Genomic DNA, 5,986 nt, shown 5'->3' on the forward strand with positions numbered 1-5,986 from the left:
TGTTACCTGCAAGGGGGCGGAGTGCCCGTGCCACTGCCTAGATCTGGGGTTCCCTCTGGCGGCAGCCGGGGGTGCCCTTTTTCTGGCAGTGGGCGGACTGGTCTTACGGTCACGGTGAGGAATTCCGCTCCGGGGATGCCCCAGCCAGCCGTCACTCCGAAACCAGCGGAGCTCTCAAAAGAGCAGGCTGGACCCTCCCGGGGGATACCACCTGTTTCTTCCGAGGCTCCCCCCGACGATCGGATGTCGGTTGCAGCATCGGAGGGTGAGCCAGATTTCTCCGGGGATGAAGATCCGTCAGCGTTGCCGCCCTCTGGGCGGTCAGCGGTGCCGGATACGGACCCGGAAATGATGGCTAGACAAACCCAGCAATTGGGTTGTTTTGACCCAGCGGTTGGGTTACTACCCAGAAGGTTGGGTTAAACATTTAACCTAACCGCTGGGTCAAAACAGCCCAATTGCTGGGTTTGTACCTATTTTACCCAGCACTGGGTTGTATTTAACTCAGCATTTTTTAGAGTGTACTATGACCTAATCAAATAATGTTCAAAACACCCATTTACAATGGCATATCTTTGCATATTTTGTTATTTGTTGTGTGCTCTCGCTGCAGAGTACAAGAACACAACCTGTACTAAGGCACTTTATCACCTGAATGTTTGCATATGTGATAGAGAGCCAGTCAATTACATTTACTCTGTATAGCTATAAAATACTCCTAAGAACAAAGGTTTCAAAAGGTGAACCATTCAGTGAGCAGTTCTTAAAAGAACCACTTTTTCTTAGTGTTAAGAACATTTTATTAATCTAGGTTTACACTTCTGTACTTTATTTACCCCTAAAGGGTTCATATTAGCACTGTAGGAGCCTGTTTGCAATAGTTCTGCTGCATGCTGGTGTTGCATGTTTTGTGGTTCATTATTGCTCTTTGTATCTTTATGTTTCTTATTGTTTGCATTTGTTGGGACCAATATGATGCATGTGTGCAATTTAGATGAGCATTTATTACTTTTATTCTGAAATTTGTAGTATGTTAAAATTGAGTACTGTCCCTTTAAGAGTTGAGAGAGCGGATAGCGTGTGTATGAAGGAGCTTCTTTACCGCATCCGTGATATTTACGATTATATTTTTGTATCCTTTTTGTTTGTTTTGATTTATTTACTAACCACGATTGAAGGAAGACGTTTTATTCAGCAAAATGGAATGCGTGGATTATTTAATTGGACATGGAGCCCTTACACCGAAACTAAAACTCTTTACATTACAAGTGCCTTAAAGGTACACTATATGAAAAAAATTAATAAATAAAAATCATTCCGATTGATGAATCCGAACGTATTGTTTACTTAAAGGCTAAATAAAGTGATGTGCGGGTTTATATGTCATACGTTTCAGTATTGGATTTGATCTTTTGACATGCGCACACTGCATGAAGATACAGAGTTTCCCTGCTGTTCTCACAGACTGTTCTCCTGCCCTTGCTTCTTTTAAAGAGCAAACTTAATATTCATCTATTTCGAATCCTAATTAAGAGACAATATGACCACAAAGTTGGAAGCATCAAGTTATATTTAGTTATAAGTTAAAACCTGTTAGGAAACTGAAGTCTTTTGTATTTTGTAGGTCTTCAATGACCCCATCCATGGTCACATTGAGCTGCACCCCCTGCTGGTGAAGATCACAGATACTCCTCAGTTTCAGAGACTGAGACAAATCAAACAGCTAGGAGGAACATATCTGGTGTATCCTGGTGCTTCCCACAATCGCTTTGAACACTCACTTGGGTGAGATATTATTATATTGAGTTCAGTTGGGAACTGATAGCCTTCTGAGACTTCAGGTTGTAAACATTCAGCTGTCTCTCTATATCTTTTGTTTTATTTATTGATTGAAAATTTTAAAATGATTATTGTATTGTATATTATATAGTCAGTTATTGAGCTCAGTTGAAATAGCTTCAGTACACTAATATCTTGTGTGTGTGTGTGTGTGTGTTAGTGTGGCATATTTAGCAGGTTGTCTGGTGAAGGTTCTTCATGATAATCAGCCCGAGCTCAAGATCACCAAACAGGATTTCCTGTGTGTTCAGATCGCTGGTCTGTGTCACGACTTGGGTGAGGAGCACTAAAGCTTATGGAGAGTCAAAATCATCCAGCAACTGAAAAAAATCTTAATGTCATATTTGTGTAGAATTCCTTTTTTTTTTTTTTTTTTTTTTTTTAAAGAACTGTTATTTTCTTGGTGTTTTAATTAGTGTGTGGAAAAAAAAAAGTAATTAAAAAAAAATATTTCAAAGGGACAGGACATATATAGATTAAATAACATACAAACGTTTAAACTGCTTATATATTTGATTTTTGTCTTTTATGATTTTCAATTCTACAAAAATCATACTGTTTTTGTATTTCTTATGGGGGTAACCCTTTTTTTTTTAGGTCATGGTCCATTTTCTCATGTATTTGATGGCCTGGTTATTCCTGAAGTCAAAAAAATAAAACAATCTAAAGGTAAAGTGGCAGTGTGAAATGAAGTGTAATCAGTCGGGTGAACATGCTGGTTTAATATGGTCTCATATCATTGTTATATTTGGACATGCAGAACTCAAGCTGTTTGTTGGTACAGTCAGTGTACAAGCAATTCTAGTAAATTAACCTGAAATAGTATAATGCATACATATATAAATCACCTTTCACCTTGTCTTAGGCTTGCCTGATGACACCCCTGAAAAGTGGAAAGTGAGCAGTTTTACGAACTAATCGATAAAATCAAAAGTAGTGGATGAAAACAAACAGACAATGAATTTCGTAGTATATTACACACACTGACTCTTCCGGTCATATATGTATGCTATTTCTGTCTTTACTGCAGCATGAGCAGATGTCAGTTCAGATGTTCGATGACATTGTGAAGCGTCTGAAGGCTGAGAATGAAGACGTGTTGAAAGAACATGGACTGGATGATGAAGACGTGATCTTCATTAAAGAGTTAATCGAAGGGGCAAAAACCTCAGAGGTACAAACTGATACTCCAGCTGTTTATGGTGTGTTAATAAAGTCGACAGTTCAGTATAATGAAGTCTGAATCGCTCTTCTGTTCAGTGGACATACGAGGGCAGAGATGAAGACAAATCCTTCCTGTACGAGATCGTGGCAAATAAACAGAACGGCATCGATGTGGACAAATGGGACTATTTTGCACGGTAAATATTAGGCATTTTGTAAAGATACTAATACCATCTATTTTTAAATGCTCCTTAAAATTAATGTGTTATTATGTTTACCCTAATTCAATTATTTGCTTTCATCATCTCCTGTAAATGAAGTGCTAGGTTGAGTATCAAGACACGTGAAAATTCAATGCACTGAACTGATCAACTATAAAAAAAATGAAACAAAACATGTTTTGATGAAAAATATAAATTGCATAATCTCACATCTATGCAACTACCTGGAAATCATATTATTATTATTATTATTATTATATTTAACAATAATTCAGTCTTGTCTTATTCTGTTGTCCATCAACAAGCTGTTTTAACAATCATCCTATCATTTATGTACCAATTTTTAATACTTATTTAACAGAGACTGTCATCACCTCGGCATCCGAAACAGTTTTGATCATCAGCGTCTGCTGAAGTTTGCTCGAGTCTGTGAAGTGAACGGGAGAAATCACATCTGCTTCAGAGACAAGGTGCCTGATTCAATTATCACTCTATTAAAGCTCTTGTAAAATAGATTTTTAATCTCAGCATGCTTCCTTTCCTGGTAAAATAAAGGTTATAACTTTTCCCTGAAGCCACTCGATGAACTTACCTGAAGTACAGGAATGCAGATGACTGAAACATGAAGATAAAGATGTTCTACTGCTCTGATGCTTTCATTAAATGTGAGATTTAATGTGAGCATTGCTTTATATGATCTGGATCTCTGACACACTGATGTCTGTGTGTCTCACAGGAGGCTGATAATGTTTATGACATGTTTCGCACCCGATACACTCTCCATCGCCAGGCCTATCAGCACAAGATCTGCAACATCATCGAAGACATGTGAGTTTCTCTGTGCATGAAGTGCATGTGGAAATAAAACACAGAGATATAACAGTGAATGTGATTATCCATGATCAGACGATATTTAACATCCTGCATCACTTATTCTTCTTTTACAGGACCTTAAATTCAGCATTAGGTCACTGACTGCACTGCTTACGCATCTTTGAAACACCTAAAAACAAACAAACAAAAAATATGTTATTATTATTATTATTTTCATATAAGACAGTGTCAGAAAAGCCTGTTTTGATGATAATAATACATCTTCTATTCTTCCGTCAGATGAGATCTTTGGGCAGATCTTGTCCTCCACGTCTGATAACCTGAAGGAATCTCGAGACATCTTGAACAAGATCGTCAGAAGAAAACTGCCAAAGTTTGTTGGAGAAGCTCGACTGACTGAGAAAAACATCTCAAAGGTTTGACAGAAAATGAAAAACACATTGGTTTAGTGCTTGACTGATATTAGCAATATTCAAAAGACGTGCCTTACTAAATACTGAAAGGCCTTGCTTTCAAATATCATTAGAAACATGCTGTTTTAAACTCGTTGGTGGCCAAAACTACATCTTTTGCACCGAGTCACAACACAATCCAATAACTGACTGACTCTCTCGAATCAGGAAGAGCTGAAGAAAACATGGAAAGCTGCAGTACAGAAGTACAAACCTACAGACCCCACCGTTTCTCTGAACGCTGACGATTTACCAGTTTATATAAGTTATGTTGTATTGCAGAGCTGATTTGCAAACTTTAACTAGATTGCAGGTGTTTAGATGCAGGCTTTTGTCCTCATAAACTATTTCATCTCTTACTCAGGTGGTTGATCTGGATCACGGCATGAAGGACAAGAATCCCATTGAAAAAGTCTATTTCTACAGCAAGAGGAAACCCAGTGAAGCTTCTGCCATTAAGGATTATCAGGTACCGTCATACTTAAACCAATTATATTTCAGGCCATTTTTTCAGATTAGAAGTATGAATCATAATTTAATAAAATAGGTGCGATTAATTCCTCACTAAAGTAATTTCCGTAAGCAACACAGGAGCTTAAATCTATGTATTGTTTGAATGCTGGACTGAAGTGTATAGTGTAGCTCATGGTCAAGTTTCCTCACAATAGAAACACATTTGTCTTGTACTGTCAGCTGTCCAGTTTTCTGCCGAAGAGGTTTAATGAAGAGCTGGTCAGAGTTTACTACAAAAGGACTGATGGGAATAAAGAGGAAGAGATGAAGAAGGTGGAGGAGGCTGAAAAGTGCTTTCAGATCTGGTGTGCCTCCAATTTTGGACTCCATTAATGTGCATATGATTTATAATATATGATATTTAAGGTTATGGCTGCACAATCAGTACAAGTGTCTGTAATTTCACTGATTGTTTAATGAATAATCTACAGGGGCAGTTTATTAACAAAGAGACAAAATATCAAATAAACCTTGCTCACTTCCATGTTACTAAAAACATGTTGACAGAGAGAAAGTATAATGGAAAATAAATAATGGAGTAGTATTGATAGTATGATAATATCAAATAATTGAGCACACTTTAATTCGATTAGTGGAAAGTGTGCCGCTGTAATGCATGAAGAGTGACCAGCAGAGGACTCTAGTGCTCTTCATCTGGACTTTTATTTTGTAAATGTTTCCCTGAGTCACTTTGCACCAGTGTCTGTTATAACGCTCCGTCTGATATTAATTGTTGAATTAATCGTACTGTAATCTTGAGCATCTTCATCATCAGTCAGTGTTTCAGATGAGTTTTCAGTTTAGTTTGCTTTGCATTTGTCGGTATAAAACACAGACTTCTGTGAAAATTAGTGTCCAAATTAAAAATTAAGACATACTAAATTGTAATTATGAGATTGGAATTGATATTACAGGATGGAATTGTGATAAAAAAAAAGCATTATGACAAACAAAAAAGTTGTA

At 37.3% G+C, this 5,986-nt stretch overlaps 1 pseudogene; it reads left to right on the top strand.

The window, feature by feature from the left end:
• The first annotated feature begins 1,073 nt into the window (after positions 1-1,073).
• On the top strand, positions 1,074-5,961 carry LOC107662703 (deoxynucleoside triphosphate triphosphohydrolase SAMHD1-like; annotated as a pseudogene).
• Positions 5,962-5,986: the final 25 nt, after the last annotated feature.

The sequence above is a fragment of the Sinocyclocheilus anshuiensis genome, unplaced genomic scaffold (genome assembly GCF_001515605.1).
Source record: "Sinocyclocheilus anshuiensis isolate Anshui unplaced genomic scaffold, SAMN03320099.WGS_v1.1 scaffold687, whole genome shotgun sequence".
Taxonomy (NCBI): Eukaryota; Metazoa; Chordata; class Actinopteri; order Cypriniformes; family Cyprinidae; genus Sinocyclocheilus; species Sinocyclocheilus anshuiensis.